This window comes from Ceratotherium simum, chromosome 37 (assembly GCF_057802395.1).
Source record: "Ceratotherium simum simum isolate JZ-2026a chromosome 37, ASM5780239v1, whole genome shotgun sequence".
NCBI classification, from domain to species: Eukaryota; Metazoa; Chordata; class Mammalia; order Perissodactyla; family Rhinocerotidae; genus Ceratotherium; species Ceratotherium simum.
In genome coordinates, this window is record NC_141936.1 from 7,044,827 (window position 1) to 7,070,373 (window position 25,547).

Genomic DNA, 25,547 nt, shown 5'->3' on the forward strand with positions numbered 1-25,547 from the left:
AGTGCACACAACAGCACCAACACATAATTCACAGGGACCCAGAGAGGCTCAAAGGAGAAAATGAATGTGCTAGTTCTTTGTAAACTGCAAAACACTCTAGAAACATTTGTTCTCATTATTGCCTTAAGATAGAGGACAGTGAGTCCCCACAGAAATGATTTCTCTGGCACATTGCTCTGGCTGGTACATTCCCCTCTCCAGCCCTCTTATGAACGTCTGATATATGGGACAGGTATATTGCCCCTCTTGGAAAAGGCCAGCTGAACAGATATTTAATGATAAGGCTCTGCCTCAGTACTTAAGGGACTAAAGTTTCATGAAAATTAACATTTTTGGTCTGCCGCAACTCCTATCTATAAATCACCAAGTATTTATCAACTTTCCTCTTTGTTCCAGGCCATGATCAAGTACTTGAGTCCATCAGGGGAAAAAAATATTTTTCTGCTCTTGGGGAGAGTATATCTTAGCAAGGGTGGAGAGACAAAAACCCAATAAATGAGGAAAGTATATAAAATATTTGAAGGTGGTAAGGATTACAGAAGATGGAAAAAGTAAGTTAGGGCTAATAGGATAGTGCACAGGTCAGGGCTGGGGGCTGCAATTTGGTACTGTGTGGGCAGGTAGGCCTGATCCAAAAGGTGGCATTTGAGCAAAGACATGAAGAAGGTGAAGTACTGAGCCATGTGGCTTTCTTGGGGAAAAGCATTCTAGGCAGAGGGAACAACAAATGCAAAGGCCCTGTGGCAGGTGCATGCCTGGCTTGTCAGAGGGACAGCAGGGAGTCCAGCGTGGCTGGAGTGAGGTGACTACGGGGGAACAGAAAGAGATAAGGCCAGGAAGAAGGGGGTCAGATCATGCAGGGCTTGTGAGGCTAATGAAAAGACTTAACTTTCTCCTAAGGAAAATGGGGAGCCATGCAGGGTGAGGCACAGAGGAGGGACATGATGGGATTTAGGTTTTTAAAGGATCCCTCTGAAAAAAATAAAATAAATAAAATCTTTAAAAAAATAGGGCCGGCCCTGTGGCTTGGTGGTTAAGTGCGCGCTGCGATGCTGGTGGCCCGGGGTTCGGATCCCGGGTGCGCATCGAGGCACCACTTCTCCGTTCATCCTGAGGCCGCGTCCCGCATACAGCAACTAGAAGGATGTGCAGCTACGACATACAACTATCCACTGGGGCTTTGGGGGGAAAAAAATAAAATAAATAAAATCTTTAAAGGATCCCTCTGGATGCTGTGATGAGAGCGCTGTGGAGGGCCAGGGTAGAAGCAAGGAGACACATTATGACGCTAATACAAGAACTCAAGCAACAGATGAAGGTGGCTTGGACTGAGATGGCAGTAGCTGAGGTGGGGTGGGGTTGTGTTAATCCCTGAATGCAAGTCAAGACGTCTGGGGAGTGTGGTCTTCCCTCCTACGGGATGTGGTCTTCTTGGCTGGTCACTCCTAATCACCACTTGTGGGTTTCGTCTCCAGTTCTGAGGCGCACTGGAGATTCTCTTATCCATAGAGGGGTGAGACTGGTCCACGAATCGTCCCCTCTCACCTCAAACCAACAGAAGTTCCTTTTCTTTGAGCAGCTCTGCCTCTCCCATTCATTATCTCACTCTTTTCTCTCTTTCTGGATCCTCCTTTTGTCATCAGAAAGAAGGTACTGGTCTTCTTTGGAGGCCTGTCTGGTTCGTTGGCTGACTCCAGACTCCACGCACACACACGTGTACACACCCCTGATAAAGTCCTGTGCTGTGTTGCACCTCTGACTGTTACAAGCCCTGGCAAGATTGTTAGCTAATTAGAGAAGATCTTAATTACAGCCACATACAGTATTATCCTACTGTGATCCCCCCCAACCACACATCATTCCAATGTGAAAGTCTAATATTTGTGGATTGACTTCAGATTTTTGTATCAAGCACGTGTAAATGCTGAGCCAGTATCTGAACCACGAGACCTGGGGCTTCTACCTCAGCTTCTACATTTGCCTGTTGTTCCTCACACGCTTTTCCACATTCTCACTAAATCTCAAGAGAGTACATCATCCCTTTTCTTTCTGAGAGGCACGTTAACATTTGGTGCTTATGTTTCACCTTTTTACTTTTATTGCCTGCCAACTCAGTAATGTAAAATTAAAAAAAATTATACATTTACTCAAGGATGGATAAAGATGAAGCATGATCTCTAAACCTGTGACTCAAATTAGTGGATGGGGAAGGTGTTCTCGGAGTTGTCAGGATTAGCATTTAGTTAAATGAAAATCTTAAGTCTTTAAAACTTAATTTGACTTTTTTTTTTTTTTTTTTTTTGGTGAGGAAGATTAACCCTGAGCTAACATCTGTGCCCATCTCCCTCTATTTTGTACGTGGGATGCCACCACAGCGTGGCTTAATGAGCGCTGTGTAGGTCCGAACCCACAAACCCCAGGCCTCCTCCGAAGCTGAGTACTTGAACTTAACCACTATGCCACGGTGCCGGCCCCTTGACTTATTTTTTAAAAAGTGCTGGGATTCATATGGTACAAAATTCCAAAGATGTGAAAGGGTATGGGGTGAAGAGGATGTCTCCCTCCCAACCTGTCCTCAGCCACCGAGCTTCTCTTCCCAGAGGCAAGAAGTATCATCAGATTCCTGTAGAACTTCCAGACTATGCATACAAGCAAATGCATAATGTAACAGTTCTTAGTAGGTCTGCCCAAGGTGACAACGTTGCTGGGCATTTAGTTGATGTCAAATGAATGCATAATTTATAAAGTAAAGAGAAAAAAATCCAGGAAGACACAAGTCCAGTTCTGTGAGCAGCATGACAAAATTGCATTGATATTCATTTTATTCAGAACACCATTTTTTTTTCAATTTTTATCTTGGTGATAGTTTATAAAACAGTCTAAGAGTCTGAATGAAAATCTCAGCACCTTAGACATCTTTTCTTCCCCAAATGATTTGGGAAAAATAACAATGTATACAAATAACTAAAAGAGAGTAAAACAGGTGTAATTTACTGAGTATCAACCTGTGCTGGGTGCCCTCCTGTGTCGCTACATTTGAGCCTGGTCGCTAATCTTCAGAGGCCAATTGTATTAACCCTGCTTTTTGGCCGAGGCAGCTGATCTTGGCCAGAGGAAGTCGCTTGTCCCAGGTCTCACAGCTGAGATATGAGTGACCTGGGCTCAGAGCTTGTGGTCTCTTCTCTCTAACACAGTGTGCTGTCTGGGAAGTGGTAGGACTTCTCTTCTGATGGAGAATTTTAGAGCCATAACCCATGTTTGGGAGGTCGCACTGCACAAAGTCTACTTTTCGTTAAAGCAAAAAGTCTCATTTTGATTCAGACCTATGGCTGAGGAAAGAACATCAATTTTAGGTAAGGTACATGTTGCAAAGTGAGAGGCCTGGGTAGTTTTCTTCCCGGGGATTATTCCCAATCCAAGTTTTTTCACTTTCCCTTTTCACCTATTTTGTATCAGCTAATGTTAAAATTAGTCTTGGGTGTAGGGAAAGTCAAGCTGAATTCCCAACTCTCCAATGAGCATGTTCATTGACCGTGGGAAGTGTGCTCATTGTAATGATAAAATGGAAGTAGAAGAGAATGTCAAGGTGGTGTAGTTCTAGAAAGGCAAAGAGTTTATTCTGGTCAACCAGCAGTGGCTGTGCTGGGAGTCACCTCATCACTCAATTCACATGATGCATTTTTGGCAGGACTCTCATGGAAGTGATGCTGTGTCTTTCTCAGTGCATCAGATCAGGAGGCACATGTCGGCCGTGTGTGCCATTACTGGGGATGTTAACTCTTTTTATCACTTGGTTAAGATGATGTTTATCAGGCTTCTTTGCTGTATAGTTAATTAATATCTATGATAACTTTACTGATTAATAAGCAATTAATAAATATCCTGCGGGGAGACACTTTGAGACTACGTAAATGTTTATTCCTTGTCAGACTTTACCTCTCCAGATTTAGCACCTGTTGATGATTTTTTCCTGAATCAATGATTATTACCTTGGTGGCCAAACAATGCTTTTCTAATTCCATCATTTCTTTTGGATTTGTTAGTTGGGATTCTACTGTAAGAAAGAGCTTCTCTTTCTTTTTTACTATTTAATTAACTAATTGTTAACTAATGTATATAAAGATTCCTGCTTTACTCAAAGAGTTGTAATCCATTACTATTATTTTTGTCTTTTGATGCTCAAATTGTCCCAAACTTGACCAAGGGGGCCCCTTCACAGTGGCTCTTCTGTTCTTTTGACATGACCCCATTATTCCTTGAGCACGTCCATATTTTTGGGCACAATAAGATATTTCAGACTTATCTTGTATTTCCCCTGCCACAATCCTGGAGTCAATCATTTTTAATGATTGGTTAGTTAATTACTGGGAGAGGTGTGTTAAAATCTCCCACTATGATGGTGAATATTTCTATCTCTTTTTGTAATTCTGTCAATTTTCATTCTCTATAATTTTAAGTTCTGTTAATAGATGCATCTTCCTGGTGAATTGTACTTGTAGCATTATATAGTAACCTTATTTCCAGTAACACTTTTTGTCTTAAGGTTTAGTTTATCTACTATCAATTACATACCCTAGTTTATTTTTTGTTTAATATTTTCCTGGTGTATCTTTTTCAACCTTTTACTTTCAACTTCTTTGTAGCCATATAATTTAGTGTGTCCCTTATAAAAAGAGGTAACTGGATTTTTAAAAAAAATCCAGTCTGGGGGCCGGCCCTGTGGCATAGAGGTTAAGTGCTTGCGCTCCGCTGCTGGCGGCCCGGGTTCGGATCCCGGGTGTGCACCAATGCCCACCGCTTGTCAGGCCATGCTGTGGCGGCATCCCACATAAAGTGGAGGAAGATGGGCACGGATGTTAGCTCAGGGCCTATCTTCCTCAGCAAAAAAAAGAGGAGGATTGGCATGGATGTTAGTGCAGGGCTGATCTTCCTCACACACACACACAAAAAATCCAGTCTGATCTAAAAATATAATTTAGCATTTTCTTTAAACCTGACGTATCCAGTCCCCTTTTAAAACTGTAGTAATTGATATATTTGGATTTATTTCTGACATCTTCATTTGTGCTTTCCATTTGTCCTGACTTTTCTGTTTTTCTACTCCTCCTTTCTTTGAGTTTATCACTGAATAGTTTTTCTGATTTCATTTCTCTTGCTCTGCTAGTTTGTTAGTTATATACCTTAGTTCTCTTATATTTGGTTTACTCTAGAAATTAATTTTAATGTGAATATCTACTATTTCAAAATCTTAAACACTAAAGGCACTAGAACAGTTCAACTCCAATTATTCCCCTCCCAAATGACATATTATAATATTCTTTTTTAAAAAAATCAATCACCCAACAAATTATTATTATTCTTTTGTATTCGATTTTGTTTAGATTCATCTTCTTATTTGCCAGTATCTTTGTTTATGATTTTTTTCATTTCACACCCTCAGTGTGCCATTACTTTCCTTCTACCTGAAGTACGTCATTATATTTTCCTTCAGTGAAGTTCTGTTGGTAGTAAACTTTCTCAATTTTTCATTATCTGAAAATAACCTTATTTTGTCCTTATTCTTGAAAGCTATTTTTTTTCCTCCCACAGGATATAAAATTTTATTCAACTGTTATTTTCTCCCAGTTTATTGAAGATATCATTCTACTGCCTTCTGCCTTTTTTTTATCGCTGTTGAGAAACCAGCCATCACTCCAATTTGTCATCCTTCTGAAGGCAATTGGCTTTTATTTCTTTGTCTTTGGTGTACCGAAAATTGCACTATCATTTGTTAGGTGAGAATTTCTTTTTACCCATCCTGGCTTGGAATTCATTCAGCTATTATCTTTGTAAATATTGTAAATCTCTCTTCATTTTTCTTTACAGAGCTGTGATTACCTGCATGTTCAATCTTTTCACTGCGTCCTCCATGCATCTTCTCTTGGAAAATTGGAAAACTTCTCTTTTCCAATTCTTAATGTCTCTATGCTGGAGATTTCTTCCAATCTATCTTTTAGCCCACTAATTCTCTCTTCAGCTATGTCTAATTGAGTTTTTAATTTGAATTATTGTATTTTTATTTACGTAAGTTCAATTTTGTTTTTTAAAATCTCCTTGTTCATATTTATAGCCTCTTGCATCTAATTTATAGCTTTAATGTTCTTTTATTTCCATGAATTTATTAAATTACTTGTTTTATCCCCTATGTCAGATAATTCAGTGGCCCAAGTCTTTACAGGTCTGATTCAGCTGTGTGAGGTTTCTACTTTCTCTGGGTCACTTTGCTTTCCTTCCTTTTGTGTTTGTGATATTTGAAAGTGAGATCCTTCCTTGGAACTTTATTTTTAGGAGTTCTTTGAGACTGGCTGATGGTGGGTATACCAGAACAGACTTGCCCATGCTTCTGCAGATGCTTAAGGGGATTACCAACCTCAAGCCAACTTAACCTTGATTCTCAGCTTAGGAATTTTCAGACTATCCAAGTGGTGTGATGTCAGATTTCAAACTGTATGAGGGCTGGTTTATTGCTAAAAATTTTGGGGGTAGATATTTTTCCCCTCTTCATCCAGCACCAGTTTTGGAGACAGACAATTTCCTGTCAGAACCATTTGGTGGGGGCAGCTTTATCCACATGCCTATGGGGTCCTACTTTTATGCATTGAGTGGAGATTCCTATTCAATTCATCACCTTGAGTGGTCCCTGGGCTGCTTCCCCTGTTCACTGCATCCTCTGAGGCCCTGGAAACTGAGGGTCTAGTTCACTTGATTTAACCAGCGCCCTCCAAGTGAATGCTGCCCTTCATGCGCCAACCACCTCTTAGAGTTCCACTTCTGGTTGTTTAGATTCATCTACTTATTTGCCAGTGTCCTTGTCTTTCCCAGGTCTTCTGTTACAAATTACCACAGACTGAGTGGCTCAAAACAATAAGAATTTATTCTCTTACAGTTCTGGAAGCTAGAAGCTGACACCAAAATCAAGGTGTCAGCAGGGCTGCGCTCCCTCTGAAGGCTCCAGGGAAGAATCCCTTCCTTGCCTCTTCCAGCTTCTGGTGGTTGCTGTGAAGCCCTGGCATTCCTTCACTATCATAGCAGTACTGCAATCTCTACCTCCCTCTGCACATGACCATCTTGCTTCTGTGTCCATGCCTCTCTGTGTCTGAATTTCTCTCTTCTTATAAGGATGCCAGTCACTAGATTAGGACCCACTCTAATCCAATATGACCTCATCTTAACTTGATTACATCTGTAAAGACCCTATTTCCCAATAAGTTCATATTCATAGGTTCTGAGTGGGCATGAATTTTTGGAGGACACTATTCAATCCAATGTATATGCCTAACATTTTTGCCTGCCTACCAGTGTATTTTAAAAGATATTTAAATTATTTTATTCAGGTGTTTTTTGTTTATTTGTTTCAGCAGGGGCGGGGGGGGGGGTAGGGAGTTCCTGTATTATTCTTTCATGCTTCAGAAATAAAAGTCTGTATGTTTTTCTTTATTTTTTGCTCAGACAGTAAGCACCATGATGTTAAGGGCTGTGTTCATCCCATTTAGGTTTGTGTTCTCAGGGCCTAATGCAATGGAGAGATGGGATTCAATAACTACTGGTAGAATAAGTGAATGAATGTTTTAATAAGTGACTTTCAGAAAATAACCAACAGCTGGGTTACAGCACTTGGAACAAGAGTTATTTGAGGACCTCATTCCCAACACTCCAGTTTAACACTTGCGGCTGGATAATTTTCTAAGCTCCTTGAATTAAAAATTCTACTGGCTTTCATTTTTTCTTAGACCCTCTGCTGTTGCTACCTAACCCTGCCCATATCCTCCTGATCTGCCATCTTCCCCCTATAATAGCCATATATCATTCAAAGTCTCCTAATTTTCCCCTTTCTCCTCTTTTTCCAGGAGGTAGCAGCCATGCATTTTTGTGCTAAGTGTTCTAATCATTTTTTCTCATGTAATATTCACCAACAATCCTACAAAATAGGTATTATCACTATCATATATCATCATCGTGATCATTAAAGTATAACCACCACCATTTACCATCACCATCATCATCATCATTATTTTATTGATAAGGAAAATGAGTTTTAGGGAGGAAAAGTAACTTGCCCTTGGTTAGGTATTTAAGCCAGGATTAGAAATCTGGTTATCTCACTCCAGAAGAGGGCCCACAGTCTTAATTTATATGTGGTACCAATTTGCTCAGTCTTCCATCTTCCCAAGCCTATACTTCTTCTTGCTCACCCTCTGTTTCTTGAATAAGTTTTCTACCCACCTGAATCTGAGTTTTCCTCAGTGACCCATTTATCAACCACCTTTTAGGTGGAAGCCAGTGTTCTGATCATCCTTGACTGTAGAACCAGAAAGAGGTGCAGCTGTCCTCTCTTCTCCTGACCACTCATTCCTGTCTCATGCTCTCTTCTATTGCTCAACAATTCATCTTCTGCCCAAGTCCACACTATTCACTTATCTTACCTCCACCCCATTCCTTAGTACAATCTCCAAACCTCCAGCATGCCCACTACTCAGCTCAAATAATTTAGCCTCAGTTTTACAGTATTTCTATACATTGAAATCCCCACTATCAAACTCAGTGCATTTTCATTTTCTTAACGCTTCTATATCTTGGCCTTATTCTTCTTCTCCTTTCATACCTTGTTTCCATTGTCTACCACATCAGGTTACAACTCTTTATCATTGGATTTAATTCCTTCACAGTCTGTAGCTTCATTTCTCTGTATCTTTCTACCTCAGGAAAAACTCTGGTCATACCCATCTGCTGGTGAATCCATGAACATGCCATGGACTTTGCTCCCTCTCTATGACTGGATTGTGTTATTGAGCCAATTCACCAGCCTCCTGCCATTGTGGGTGAAATCATGTGTTAAATTCCCACTGTAGCTTAAAATCCTCTGTCAAGAAGGAGCAGTCCTTGGGAAATCACTTTTGCCCCCATCAAAAGGACAGCTTCCCAACTAACGAGCCCATTAGAAGGTCCCCCCCAACCTTTCCCTGGATGCCACATTATCTGCCACCACTCATGCTCTATGAGCTTCCCTTTTCACGGACCTTTTTGGCGACACCTGCACATAAGTTGTCTCAGGACTTACAATATGCAAAGCAGAAATAACAAGAGGGAATGGGAAAGAGAGCAAGAAAATTCAAGAGTCAGAGTGAGAGAGAAAGAACAAAACCAAATAGCAAGAAACAAGACAACAATCACAACTATATAGCTAACGATTACTAAGGATTTTACATGTACCAGGCTCTGTTCTAGCAAACAGAGACAGATTAAAAAACAAGTGACAGTTCATTAAAAAGTGTCAAACATCCCTGGAATAAATTGGAAATATGGTACCATTAACTCAAGTTTTCATGTGCAACTCTTTACACAGGTGAAGAATGTACTTAGATGCTGTTCCTGCAGAAGCAGACATCATCTTACCCAGGCAAATAAAGCAAAATATGGCAAAACAATTTCTCCTTGGGCCAGACCTCTCTTGGTTGAGAACTTTGTGCAACAACTGGTCTTGCCCCTAACTTGAGTCCAACAATCAGAAATTTGCTTGAAGCGAGCTGTTGTAATCTCCAGAAAGCCTGTAACCAAATAACAAATGGTGCAATCCTGTTTAGTAGGAATGAGTCATTTCTATTATTTTCTACATTGAAAACATATAATATTTCTCTTAAAAGATGAGGGCTGGTTAGGAAAATTATAAAATAAAATAGAGGATAAGAACTATTAAAAGTTGGAAAACATTTTGCCAACATAAAAGACAGAAAACAACAAGCATTTCTGAGCCTATTTTGAAGAAGAGTTTGTTACTATATAGAATCATCTCTAATCTCACTAAGTGTGACTAATGTAATTCAATCATGAGTGATGGAAAACTGTCAGATGCAAGATAACTTTGAAGAGTTAAAATGCTATGTTATATCCAGTGTGAAATAAATACCTAGTTTAAAATACAAGGAAGAATAAAAATTTTAATTATCAAAAATCAGTTTTTGTTTATTCCACACAGCAGAGCTTCTATTTTTTCACACCACTCTTCAATCAACTAGAACCATCTTCCCTGGAGTCTGGTGCTGTCCTGATTGAGGACTAGCAATAACATTAGATGGATCTTAGGTTGTTGTTGATCTTGGCACCATAAATTTCCATGTGGGTGTCTTCCAGCAGGGGAACATGAATATCACAGTCAATGGTCAGGTAAACTGGACCATCCCAAGCTTTGTGGCCTTCACCAACACAGAACAATCGGCTAAATGATCAGTAATGGTGCAATGAATCAAACTGTGGTGAAATCCATCAGAACTATTACATCACTAAGGATCTGTTTGAATATTTTGGGCTTATGTGGTGGAGGTGGTGGTGGTAGCAGTGATGGTGGCGGTGGCAGCTGTGTGTGTGAATGACACAGCAATGCAATAGTCCTAGGCGGAATACAAGGCAGAGAACAAAAGCTTCCATCCTGAGAAGATCTCTTCTACATTTCTGGAAAAGATGAAGGAAACTGCAGAAGCTACCTTTGGGAGGATTGTTGCCCTCTTGTCACCACAGTTCTAGCTTACTTTAATAGCTCTTTGCTGGAACCAGGCATAGCCTCACTGTGCTCAGAATCATCAATGATCCAAATTACGCTGCCTCTGCCCATGGCTTGGACAAGAAGTCTGGTGTTAAAACAGTTATATTGATCTTGGATCTTGGAAATGGCATTTTGACGCGTCTAACCTCTCTTCTGATGATGGAATCTTTCATGTCAAAACTTCATCTGGAGAAATCCACTTGGGTGAAGAAGATTTCGACAACTCAATAGTAAGCCATTTCATTGCTAAGACAAGAAGACTGTTACCACCACACTCTCACTGCCAGCCCCTCAATCATGGAGAAGACTGAGTCTCTCTTAAAGAGACTGATTCTACATACTCATCCTCAACTTGAAGAATTGAATGCTCCTTTGTCCACCGGCCCCTGTTGATAAGCCCTTCAAAATGGCAAGCTCAGTAAGCCTCAGACTCGTGACAGTGTTCTGGTGGGCACTCTGCTCCTATATCCAAGAGTAAGAAACCTATGCAGGACTTCTCAATGGCAAGATGAGGCTGTCACTTAGGTGAAGCTCTCTGAATCGCCGTATTACCTGGGGTAGATCTGAAAATGTTTAGAATATCTTTTTTGATGGGGATCTTCCCCTTGGAATGGAAGTCTCCAGTGGAATCACAAGTCTCCTGAGCTGGTGTGCCATCACGCAATGCAGATTTTCATGGCTTGTCAGACAACCAGCCTCATGCCCTCGCTTAGATTTATGAAAAAGAGAAAGCAATGACCAATGACAGCCTGCTTGGCAGTTCAAGGCACTCCTCAGATTGATGCAAATTAGGACAATGAGTCCAACGGCAAACCCAGTGTGTCTGCAGCAGTGAGCACAGGCCAAGAGAACAAGCTTACGGTTACTGAAGATGATGGATGTTATTTGAGAAATGAAGGTATTGAGTTCATGGTGCAGGAGTCTAAAAGGCACAGGCTGAAGAAGAGAAGCACAGAGACAAGCGTTTTCCAACAATTCACTCAAATCTTTTGTTTTCAATAAGAAGCCACAGCAGAAGATAAGAAACTTCAAGACAATTGCAATGAAATCATTAACTGGCAGGATGAGTCAGTCTACTGAGAACAGGAGTTTCCAAAATGAAAGATCTGGAGAGCATCTTGCCAACCCAATGTCACAAGTCTGTCCATAGGGCAAGGCCGTGTCAAGGAGGATGCCCTACGCCTTCTGAGGGGCCAAGCTCCTTGTGATGGTTCTGGATCCATTATCAAGAACAGTAAACACATATTCCACCCAGCTAGTCAAATATATGACGAACATAATTTATTGCCAAGTGGCTACATTAGCTGTTGTGTAAATTCATGGGCATTCTGATACTTGTTTGTCCATTCAGGAGAAGAAGTGAAAAATTCCCACTATCAAGTCTGTAAAAAAAGCGGAAAATGCTATTCATGTCCTTGAGCATAAATATCTATTTAAAATGAACGCCTCAAAAAAGGAAGAAAATCAGTGTCTCTCCACCTCCTGAATAAGCATTAACAAAAACTTAGTCTCTATGAGTTTGAAGGTGCCTCGAGTTATTAACGTACCTGGGTAGACACAAGACTTGCAGCCCTAGGAGCTAAGACAGAAGTGTGATTACATAATTCTCATTGCTAGATACCATTTCACCAGAAGACTGACTTTTTTGGGGTTTAAAATTCGGCGAAGAATTTATCTTGTGGATCCTTCTGAAAGGAACATTAAGCAAGTTTATGACTAATGTCTTTGTGAAGTTTTACAGAAAATTTAGAAATGCTTTTCATGGAGTTGGTTCTTAAAGGAACCCCTGAGAAAATCTGAAAAACCTCAAAGAGGATCAGGTCATTTTAACTCAAGTCTACAAATATTCCTTGAGAAGCTACTAGATGCCAGACAACGTGCCAGGTCTAAGACATCTCACTGAGTAATACATACGCTTGATTTGTGTAAAGTATTCAAATTTTTATTATGATGTCTCAGGATTTACATAAAAGGAACAAAACAAATCAGTCCAACAAAACCTATTTACTGAGGAGAAAATAAGTTAGACCAAAGCAGAAAATTCTGTAGCATGTTAATTTCCCCATCCTTCTCATTGATTTTAACTTTGTCCTTTGTTCTTTATTGTTATAAAATTGAAGTTCTTTTTGATTTGGGGGATATGCATGGTGATTTCCATTGTGACTTTGTATTGTAATTTTAGATTTTTATCAAAGCAATATGTGTACGTAGTTTAAAGGGTCCAATGCTACTATGAGGCTCATGACGAAAACAACAGTCCTCTGTCTCTCTCTTCCTCACCCCTGAGTCCACTCCCAAGAGGTAATCAATTTCAGCAATCTTAGTTTTTTTCTGTTTTTGCATGTTTCTGAATAACAAGGATATACGGCCCTTTAGTGATTTAAAAATTTGACTTTATTGGGCAGACCCTGTGGCTTAGCGGTTAAGTGCGTGCACTCCACTACTGGCGGCCCGGGTTTGGATCCTAGGCATGCACCAATGCACTGCTTCTCTGGCCATGCTGAGGCTGCGTCCCACATACAGCAACTAGAAGGATGTGCAACTATGACATACAACTATCTACTGAGGCTTTGGGGGTAAAAAATGGAGGAGGATTGCCAATAGATGTTAGCTCAAAGCCGGTCTTCCTCAGCAAAAAGAGGAGGATTAGCATGGATGTTAGCTCAGGGCTGATCTTCCTCACACGCACACACACAAAAATTTACATTATAATGACTCCCCTCCATGAAAGAGGAGGATTCTTTGGCTTTCTTAACCAGCCTCCTCCCAGCATCCTCTCTCCATATCCTCTCAACGTATGATGTTACAATTTCTCAGATCAGCACTCTGTATTCATAAGTATCTTGGATGTATTTTGGCAATATTTACATGATTCACAGCTGAAACATCATGTCCTATGATATCATTTACTTTCTTATACAACTTTTCATTTTTTCTGGAGTTATTATCTACCTTGTTTCTTCTGGCTTCTTTGTATCTGTCAGGAATTTATCCTCAAACTCTGTCAGAACTAGGTGTAGAGAAACATATCGATAATCTCTCAGGTTCACCTTTTGCTTGGAAGGCTCTTTCTGCTTCATTCCTCTTGTTTTCATCTGTAGGTTATTTTCCAGTCCTGCTGCACAGTTGTCATCCTGGATTTCCCATCATCCTGGGGATACCTGCTCCTCTCTCCTATGTTGGACTCCTGCTTTCTAGAGCCCTTCTTTTCTTTTGTGGTTTACTCCTTTGTTTTGGTGGAACACATCCCGTAGTAGTTTCCTAATGAAGAGCCCTGGGAAATAAAAAATGTTTGGAGAACTTGCCTGGCTGAAAATGTCTTTATCCTATGCTCAAACTTAGCTTGGTATAGAATTTTGGGTTAGAAATCAGTTCCCCTTAGAGGACTTGAAGGCATTGTTCCACTTTCTTTTCAGTTATAGAGCTGCTCTTTTGAAATTGAACACTGCTCCAGTTCCTGATTCCCTGTTTGTGGCCTGCATTTTCTCTCTGGAAAGTTTTAGGATCTTCTCTTCATTCCTCAGCTCTAAATTTCCCAGTAGTGGGCTTTGGCATGGATCTATTTTCATTCATTTTTGCTGAGCACTTGCAAAAACTCTCCAATCTGGAAAGTCAGATCTGTCAATCCTTGAAAAGATTTATACCAGTTTTTCAAAGTAATTTCCTCTCCTTTATTTTCTTTGCCTTTTCTCTCCCCGGAACACCTATTGGACCTCTTAGGCTGTTTAACCTTGTAGACTGTATGTCTAATTTTTTTATTCATTGTCTCTTCTTTTCTTTTCTTTTTTATTTATTTATTTATTTATTTATTTATTTCCCCCCCAAAGCCCCAGTAGATAGTTGTATGTCATAGCTGCCCATCCTTCTAGTTGCTGTATGTGGGACTCGGCCTCAGCATGGCCAGAGAAGCGGTGTGTCTGTGTGCGCCCGGGATCCGAACCCGGGCTGCCAGCGGCGGAGCGCGCGCACTTAACCGCTAAGCCACGGGGCCGGCCCTCTTATTTTCTTTATCTTTGTTGCTATCTACTTTTCAGGAGATTGTTTCAATTTTATTTCCACTGACGAATTAGGCATCTGGTGAGAGATGGTGAGCGCCATCATGCTCATGACTGCTTTGAGCATCGGGAAGAATGGAGCCATCTCTTCTGATGTGAGGGTAGTGGGGCAGGAGAAGTGGAAGGGCAGGTTCCCACCTTGGTTTAGGACACACCAAGTTTGAAATGCTAGTAGACATCCAAGTGGAGATGCAGAAAGGATGCTCGGGTAGGTGAGTCGAGTTTCAGGGAAACAAGATATTGTAAAAATGGATATATTTAGAAAAATGGGATTGTAGCACACTGTTTTATAACCTGCTGTTTTCTAAAATGTAACAATCTTATCATGAGCATTTTCTCTTCATTATTGGTACTGCAGATTCTGTTGGGAATCTCGTGTGTTCGTTGACCTTGTCTCCCCCTCCCCACTTCTAACCAGGACTGTTTAGTATGTTCTCTCTGTGCGTTCAGGAGCCTGGGTGATACTTGGATAGGCCTAAAAAAGAGAGCACAGGACAACAGGGCCCAGATGAGCACTGCCCACCAGGCCAAGGAGCACAGGGTGGAAGCTTGGTAACAGTTCCACAAGTGTCCCAGTGGGGGGTAATCATCCCCATGGGGGCTCCAATGCACCTGTTATCAACAGAGCATATTGGCTGGCCTCTGATTAACATTGCAATGCACCTAACTGTTGGGGAAAACACGTGTGTGTGTGTGCGCGCATGTGTGCGAGCACGCGCGTGCACGCACACATGCTGGCAAGCATCTCCACTTCCAGGCCCACTCCAACATCTAAGATTGGGTGCCAATGAGAGCTCCATGTCAGAACCCAGTGAAACCTTGAGGGCAGCCGGACCCCTCATCTCATCTACACTCAAGGACGCCTTTCTGGGTTCTTGGTGGCTTGCTTCAACCTGTCCTTTGCCCTTCTTTATCTTTACCTTCAACTCCCACCACCCTCCTTTTGGCTCCAGAGAGCCATTGTGGGCTAAAGAGAGAGGCTGGACTCCAATCCATGGAAGACAATAAAAGGAAAAAGTATAGATTCTCCGTTGGGCGGAAGCACGGGTGCACTGGGGTCTCTGTCTTTAGAACAATGCAGAGGTCTGCTATTTGGGAAGTCAGCCTAGGCAAATGAAGAGCCTTAATGACTGGAGAGCAGAGTATCTGCACCTCCTAAGATGAGCGTTGATCCAGGCAGGGCCGAGCCTGGAGCAGGGGAAAGGGGGCAGGGAGGCTGTGCCACAATCATCTAACTCTGTCCCTGTGTGCATGACTATAGCAAGATGGCTCAGCTGAGAGCGAGCATGCTGGAAAAATGGAAAGTTGTTTTCAGAAAGTGAGCCAGAGAAGAACAGATGCCCGTGTTTTGCTGTTGCCATCACTGTGTCTTCTCTGCATAACATATTCCCGAAGGATGTTTAAAATGCTTTAGGAATCATGTTTCATCAACATCTCTTGACGGTAGGTGGGTGGTAAGGAGGTGACGTGGCAGCTCCTTCTGTGGAGATGCTTTATTTCCAGTGGAGAGTGAAATCTGGACCACGGGGGAGGGGTTGTGCAGACTGGGAGTTGTTCAAGTGGGTTTGGCATGGACAGAAACACGAAAATGAAGGTTACCATGAATCATTCATTCACTCAGCAAGCATTTATTGGGGTGTCCCCCATGCCAGTCTCTGTGTCGGTGCTGGGAGAACAACAGTGAGGATGGTTGAACATTCTTTTGAAGATGGCAATTTGAGATTAGAAGAAGACTAAAGGAAAGCAAACAGGTCATATTAGTAATATTGATTCAGAAAAGAATCAGGGTAAAAGGTCCCGTGAACATAAATAGTAACTGTGAAATATGAAAGGTACAAATCTGAAAAATAGTCTTTGATTACTAAATGGGAAAGCAGGAGATTTTTTAAAATTTAACTTTTTGAATAGATAATATATTTACATGCTTTAAATATCCAAACAGTGCAAAAAGCTATGGCCTGAAAGGTCTTATTCCCCCTCTGGACACCCCCAGTTCTACCTCACCTGGTGGCTAATTATTTTATTAATTTCCTGTTTATGTTTCCAGTGTTTCTTTACGAAAATTTAGGTATATATGCATATATATTATTACTTACTCTCTCCTTTTCTTACACAAATGATAGCAGACTCTATACGACAGGCATATTGGTTTTCTAGGCTGCATAACAAATTATCACAAACTTAGTAGCTTAAAACAAGGAGTATTTATTATCTCACAGTATCTCTGATTCAGGAGTCTGGGTCTAGCTAGCTGGGTTCTCTGCACAGGGTCTCACAAAGTGGCAATCAAACATTAGATGGGTTGCATTCTCATCAGAGGCTTGACTGGGGAATGATCTGCTCCAACGTCCCTCAAGTCATTGGCCAACTTCATCTCCCTGCAGGTATGAAATCATGGCAGTTTGCTTCTTCAAAGCCAGAAGAAGAGAGAATCTCTAACCTAAAGAAGGCCTCTTTTAAGAGATTTCACCTGATTAGGTTAGGGCCTCCCAGGATAAGCTCCTCTTTGATTAACTCAGAACTGACTGATTTGGAATCTTAATTATATTTGCAAAATTCCTTTACCTCTGCCATATTCTGTTGACCAAGAAGTAAGTCAGACTCTGTGCCCTCAAGGGTAGTAGATTATGTGGCTCAATGGGGGATCACCTTAGAGTACGTCTGTTACACTAGGAATTGGCAAACTGTGGCCCATGGGCCAAATTCATCCTGCTACCTGTTTTTGTAAATAAAGTTTCATTGGAACACAGCCACACTCACTAGTTTATGTATTGTCCTTGATGCTTTCTTGCTACCATGGGAGAGTTGAGTGGTTGTGACAGAGAGCACGTGTGGTCTGCAAGCCTAAAATATTTACTATCTGGCCCTTTACAAAAAAACACTCTGCACTGTTCTGCACCATGCTTTTTTCCTTACCATTAAAACTTGGTGTTCTCTCTGTGACAATACACACAGGTCCTCATCCTTTTTTGCAGCTTTGTGATCACGGTATTCCATTTGTGTGGATATATCACAATTTACTCAGCCAGTCCATGATTGGTGGACACAGTGAATTCCAGTCTTTTGGAACATAATCTTAGAAGTAGGAAATTTAAAAATTTCATTTAGTTAAGTCAAATACATTTGTTTCTCTTTTTATTATGCTTTAACTAAAGCTATTTTTGGTATTAAAATATTTATTTTTTTCTGATTAAAAATGTAATACAAAATTATACAAAGTTTAAAACTTTAGAATAAAAAGTATAGGTCATTTATGGGAAGGTGGTGAAAAAAACTTACCCCTGATAACTTTGTTTCACAGTCTCTCAATTCAACTATCAACTACCTTTCCTGATCCCAGCCGAGGTGGGGGCCACAAGGTTAAGGGAAGCCTAAAGACTGTGAGAGGCTGGAGTCTGGACCTCACTGGGCCAGGGAGAGTCTGGGCACCTGAAGCAGAGCCCTGCAGTGAGGGATGAGTTCGACAGTGCCAGCTCATGGAGACTCCTGGAGCCATTTGGAGGGGTGGAGCCAGCCAGCGTGCCCCGACCTGGAGGACCCACTGGTTTCCCTGGCCCCGAGAGGCTTCAGGGAAGTTGATCAGGTGAGCCCAGTGGCCCACCTCTGAGACCAAGAAGCAACAGCCTTGCAGTGGGGAATTGAGCACCTCAAATTGCACACCACGGGCCCACAGGAGCAGAGTCTGCTGTACCCCCGCACCTGTGGGCTCCCACCACCGAGGCACGCTAGCAGGTAGGCATCACTCCAAGGGTAAAGAGAGCTGTGAGTAGGCAAGGGAGAAAAACAAGGCATTTAGGGATCCCAGCAGGTTGAGAGGAAAAGAATAAGCCATCAACCGGCTCAGAAATGGTCTTGCTGCAGAAGGCAGATGGCACCTCAACTAGACACCAGTCAGAACACTTAAGAGATTCAATTACAGCAAGAATTGGAACTGAAGAATAATTTTTGAATTAAAAAAAAATTAAGTACATATCTTCAAAGAGATGATATCCTCCATTTAGACACAAATTAGAGGTCTGGAAGATGAAGTGGAACACATCTCAAAATCCAGAGAAACATTTTTAGAGATAAAAATAGTGACGTAAAACAAAATAAGAAACTTGTATACGAGAACCATAAGAGCTAATATGCAAATGATAGAGTTACATTGCAGGAGAGTCATTAACTGGGTGGATGCTGGAGAAAACTCCCCAAACTGTAGAAGACTTGAGTCTGTAGATGCATACGGTCAACTGAGTTCCAGTGAAGACTCATAAATGGAGACCCATAGGCCTAGGTTGGCAATACCACTGCCCTTCAGGGGTCAGCAGAAAATCTTAGAAGCTTCCAAAGTGCAAGAATTGCTATCTACAAAATTAAAAGAAAGTGAAACTGCTGTCAGATTCTCACTCAAACCACTGGCAGATAGAAAATGGCGGAACCTATCTGTGGAGTATTGAAAGAAAAGGGTGTTGATTGAGCCTGCTGGACTAGCAGAGTCATTTATCTGCCAGTTTGAAAATATCAGTTAGGATTTCTGGGGCTGGCCCCGTGGCCTAGTGGTTAAGTTCAGTGCGCTCCTCTTAGGCGGCCTGGGTTTGGTTCCCAGGCATTGACCTGCACCACTTGTTGGCAGCCATGTTGTGGCAGCGACCCACATACAAAATAGAGGAATATTGGCACAGATGTTGGCTGAGGGTGAATCCTCCTCAAGCAAAAGAGGAAGATTGGCAACAGACGTTAGCTCCGGGCAAACCTTCCTCAGCAAAAAAAAAAAAAAAAAATCAGCCAGGATTGCATTCAGCTGGGAGTGAGAAGAAACCCTCCCTATCAAAGAAACATAAACAAATGGGGGTTTACATCATACACAGGAAGTGTCTGGACAGGCACCCCAGAGCTGACATGTGACTCCATGATAGAGTTTGGAACAATGATATATTTGGGACATACTTATATTAAAGAATTATTATTCATTGCTTACCTGAAATTCAGTTTTACCTAGGCATCTTGTATTTCTTTAGTTGACTATTACTATTTTTTGCTAAATCTGTCAACTCTATTCATTGATGCCATAAGGGACTTTTTGAGCTTTGCTTTAGAAATGGCTGTGGCATCTCCAGGCATCGCATGCACAGTTAGGAAGAGAGAAGAGGAGGAAAAGTGTTACTAGCCAAGATCTGCTTATATCTAACTGGCCAGAACCGTGTCACATGGCTAGTCCTAGCTGCAAAGGAAGCTGGGACATAACTGTAGCATTTATAGTGTCTATACGGCAGACAAGGGTGAAGAGGCTGGAAATGGGGTCCAGCCAGCTTAGATACCCACAGTGCTTTCCAGGGCCACTGCACGTGATATGCAGGTTGCACAATAAACCATAGGGGACGCCGTTTTTATTGTAGATTATGTGAAAGCACCCCCTGGGGGTTGTTTACTCAGTTAACTATTTCTGAGTATCAAGCTATTCCACTAGTAGCTTAAAACTACCATTTATTATTGCTCACAGTTCTCCGGGTCAGCTGAGTGGTTCTGATCCTGCCTGGGCTCCCTCAGGCACCTGCAGTTGACACAGGCCAGCCAGAGGCTCTGTCTCTGGGGGGCAGCCAGGTCTCAGCTGGGGTGCTTTGGTCCTCCTGCCTGTGGTCTCTCATCCTCCGACAAGCTAGCTTGGGTCTGTTTGCTTAGCGGTGCCGGGCTCCAAGAGCAGGAGTGGAAGCCTGAGGGCCACGCCCAAAACTGGCACAGCGTTGCTTGTCTCCACCACTTTCTGTTGGCCAAAGCAGGTCACAAGGCTGGCCCAGACTCAGGAAATGGAAAAAGAGATGCCAGCTTCCAAAGAGAACCAGTGTAAAGAGAATTTCAATGGTAATTGCTTCTCATCTCCTGACTGCTAGCCACGTGTCAGCTACTGCTCTGGAATCTGTGAATAACACAAGGCTGGATGAAAAGATGACACTGTCTGCCCACAGGAGGAAAACGGGTTTTTGTCTGTTTGTTGTTTCCTCACAAGGAGGAAAATAGAGATGGTACTCTAGATTCTTTTGAGCATGCTCATGCTCCTCTCCTTCAAGGTAAAATTGACCCCTGGTTTCATTCATTAAAGTAAGCTTTTTAATTGAAAATATAATACATACACAGAAAAATGCACATATTATGCACTGTATCCTGATAAATTTCTATAAGGTGATCACACCAGTGCAAGAGACACACAGATCAAGCTACAGAACACCACCAGCACCCCAGGACCCCCCATGTCTCCTTCCAGGCACTTACCTCCCAACAGTAGCTCCTAGTCTCTCTGTCACCATAGATAGGTTTTGCCTGTTTTAAAATTTTATATAAATAGTTGTGTCTGATTTATTTCATTTATTATTGTATTTATGAGCCTTATCCGTATAGTTGCCTATAGCTATAGTTAATTTGTTTCGATTATTGTATAGAATTTCATGCTGTGAACACAGCGAAATTTTTTTATCCATTCTACTGTTGACGGATGTTTGGATTGTTTCTGGTGTGGAGTTACTAAGAATAATATTGCTATGTATATATTTGTACATATCTTTTTGCACATATTTGTACAAGATCAGTTGGTTGTATACCTAAAAGAAGAATGACTGTGTCATTGGGTATGCGTACATGCAATTATAGTGGATACCTCCAAAGAAATTTCCAGAGACTACACGCCCACTCATGTGCTAATGTACACTCTCACTGGCAGCGTATGAGAGTTCCAGTTGCTTTACATTCTTGCCAACAACTATTCTTGCCCATCTTTAGTCTTTGTCGTTCTGAGGGGATATAGTACTATCGTGTTGTTTTAATTTGCATTTTCTCTGATGACGGAGGATGTTGAGTACCTTTCTATACACGCATTGGGTACACTATATCTTCTGTGAAGTTCAATTCCGTCTTCTGCCCAGTTTTTTATTAGGTTGTCTGCTTTTTCCTTTTTTCTCTTCTAAATCATTTTGAAGAATTCCCTAACTATTCTAGATTCAAGTTCTCTGTCAGGCATATGTGTTGCAAATGTTTTCTCCATTCTGTGGCTTTCCTTTTCATTCTTTCACTGTTATCTCCATTGAACAGTTCTTAATTTTAATGCAGTCTCACTTTTATTATGTTTCCTAGTATGTTTAATACTAATTGTGCTCTGCTTATAAAACTTTTGCTACCCAAGATCATGAAGATATTCTCTTACATTGTCTTAAATTATCTTCTAGAAACTTTTTTTAACCTGTCACATTTATATCTATAATCCAAGTGGAAGTGATTTTTGTTTATGAATCAAGATTCTTTTTTTAAAATATAGGTACCCTATTGATCATTTATTGAAAAAAATCATCTTTTCCTTATTGCTTTGAAGTATAACCTTTCTCATAAATAAAATGACTTTGTGTGGTCTGTTTCTTCTTATTCTGTTATGTTCATCTATTTGTCTATCTTTGTGTCTTAGTTTCCATAACTTCGTAATAAGTTTCCATATCTGGTAATTTAAGTCTCAACTTTGTTCTTTTAGATTGTCTTTGCTGCTTCTGAACCTTTGCATTTCATAAAAATTATAGAATCAGTTTTTCAGTTTTCACAGAAAAAAACTTTCTGGGATTTTTAATCAGAGTTATACCGAATTTAGAGATAAATTTGGAAAGAATGAACATCTTTCAACTTTGAGTCTTGCAGTCCATGAACGTGGTATACTCTTCATTTGTTTATATTTTCTGTACTTGTTCTCAATAATGTTTTGTGATTTTTTATGTGGAGGGCTTTCATTGGCTTTTGCTGTTCTTACTTCTTGAAATAGAGATTGAGATCATTATTTTTCAGTCTTTCTTCAGTTCTAATATATACATTTAGTGCTATAGATTTCCCCATAAGTAGACTGTAATTTAGATTTCATGAATTTTGCTGTCATATTTTATCACAATTTATTTCAAAATATTTTCTAAATTCCATTGAGATTTCTTCTTGACACATAGGATATTTAGAAGTGAATGGATTAATTTCCAAATATTGGGGATTTCATGGTTGTTCTTTTTTTTTATTATTGACTTCTAAGTTAATTCCACTGTGGTCAGAGAACATACTCTGAATAATTTCAAAACTGAAATTTGTCAAGACTTGCCAATGGCCTAGCAGATGGTCACTTTTGATAAATGTTTTAGATCAAAGATTCTCAAAATATTTGGTCTCAAGATCCCTTTACACTCCTAAAAATTATTGAGTTCCCCAAAGAGCTGTTGTTAATGTGGGTTGTATATATATGGATATTTACCATATTAAAAACTGAGAACTTTTACAACATTATTTATAACTTTATTAAAACAGTAATCATAAAAGTATTCCATGTTAGCCTAAATAACTTATTTTTAAGAAAAATTTCTCTGTCTTCAAAACCAAAAATATTTAGTGATGAGTAACATTGTTTTACATTTTTTCGAAACTTTTTGATATCCACCTTAATGAAAAACAGCTAGATTCTTATATTTCCTTCTGCATTCAATTTGTTTCAATATGTTTTTATGATTAAAGCATGTGAAGAAAGTTGAGCTTCACATAAACATGTAATTGGAAAAAAGAGGAGTATTTTAATATCCTTTTCAAATCGTTGTGGTTATTCTCTAATATCAAACTCAACAAGCATAGTTTCTCAAAGATTAGTTGCATTGTGGAATTGAAACCACATCAATGAACTTTTTATACTCTGTGACATTAAAATTCATTATTCTATCTTGCACATTAAATGGATCATTTATCCATGTATGAATTTGTAACATCATGCATTGATCATTGGAAAACATTGTTCATTGACTTAAGCAAAGCTTCTAGATGTTGACATCTAGAAGATATCAAAAAATCATATTCATTAATATCATTATCAATCTTATCTTAAAAGTCTTTAAGTATCTGGTAGCTATCAAGTTCGTGGTGACAGATTCAAGTTTTTCAAAATTCTAGTTTTCACTTAAACTCAAATTTTATCATTGATAAAATATACTGTCAATATTTTTCCTTGAAAAGACAGGTTCCCTTTGTATATTTTTGAGAAAATGTCTGCCAATTCAAGTCTGAATAACCATAGCTTGTCAGTGGTTCTTTCAAATAGTGTTTTTCCATGAAAGAAGAGGCTAGCTAGTTCAGCTTGCAACTTAAAAAATGAACAATTACTTTTCCTCAAGACAACCATCAAATTTCAATTTGCAGGGGGGGCGCTACATGTGCTTTAGATTTTGTCATACAGAATATTAAAGCAACGTGTACTCAAGAGTCAAGATTTAATAAAATTAGTAACTTTTACTGCTTCATCAAGGACGTTCGTAGATGAAACTAGCTTTTTTTGTTTCTTTTCTGTGGGTGCCTGATGGTAACGGATACAATTACTAATAGTATCCTTTTGTGTCATGGCCTTGATTTTGTAAAGTATCACCATCTCTTTTACAGCATCTGGGAAAATGTCAACACAATAACAAAGAGAGATAACATCTTAGTGTTCTTTGAAAATAGTTCTGACCTCTTGAACCTCCTGAGAGGGTTCTGGAACCACCAGTGATCCACAGACCACACTTTGAGAAACACTGAACTAGGCTGAGGCTCATCAGGGCTCCCAATTGAATGCCCTGGGCCTTTATCAGGGCAGCTCTTCCTTGTCAGGCCTGAATTCCATTTTTTAAGTCTCCCCAGGACAGCGAGAGCGTCAGACGCTGTGTGTGGCTCCTCAGCATCTTGGCTGCTACTTTCTTCCTGTTTCTCTTAGCCCATGCCTTTTGCAAATAGGTGAATGTCTCCACAGGGAAAGTGGCTGAGACTGTTGGATTCGGTCCTTTCTCCTTCACTTTTCCCTGGGATCTTGACCTCTCCAGTCTTGATTGAGTTGGTGATCCCTTGAACTGCAACTTTGGATTCATTGGACTCATGAAACAATAGGAAATTCTGCTCAGTGCTTCTCTATCCTTCTCTCTCTCTCATTCTCACTCTCTCAGTAGCCACTCTCAGCTCACCTTCTCAGCCTTGCTGTCACTCCACTTAGGAATCTGTGAATGCCTTGAGAGGAAGCAGCATCCAATGCCAGGCTCCCCTCAATGAATTTCCCCTCTCTGTAGGGTCTTGGCTCTTAAAGTCCTGGCTGTCTGGGTAGGTCTTTAAGCCTCCAGACAGATACTCTTTTACATTGCTGTCCTGCTACTCAGGAGGTGGATTAGTGTGCTATGAGCCACTCCTTCTAGACAGGAAGCTACTCCTCTTTTTGTTTTTTGCCCCTCCTCCACTGCATTTATCGTGACACTCTTGGCATGCCACGTGGCTTATTTGCCTGCACTGTTGACTTTGCGCTTGCGGAGGATACAAGATCTTCAGGGTAGAGAGAGTGTACTGTTTGCCTTTATATGCTTATGACCCTGCACAGAATTTAGTACATAGTGAACCTTCAATAAGTGTTTCACAAAGGAATGAATATTTGAATAAATGAGCATAGTAGCTCATAGGAATTGGCAACATGAGACATGCTTTAGGAATGGCTTTGTCTTGCTGCAGGGGGAGGAAAGAAGTGAACTAATGTTTATCGAGCACTTATTATATATCAGAACATCTTCAAGACAGTGTTACATACTGAGTTGGGACTTAATCTGAGAAACTGAGAGGCTGGAGGCCATCTAGGGCTGGTGAGGGAGATGGCTGTGATGGTTCGTCACGATGGAACAAAGACATTGGATAAAACTCTCAGCAATATGGTCTGATCATAGTTTTTCAACTCACTACCTGCTCTGCTCCTTTAGGACAATGGTGATTTTTTTTTTCCAGCTGCAAACTGTGGCCACATGGTAAAGAAAAAGAGCATTGGAATGTGCCTATGCACCATAATACAGCATTTAGATCTGTTACTTGAATCTCATAAGAACTACAGTATTAGTTTTCCAGGGCTGCCGTAACAAAGTACCACCAACTAGATA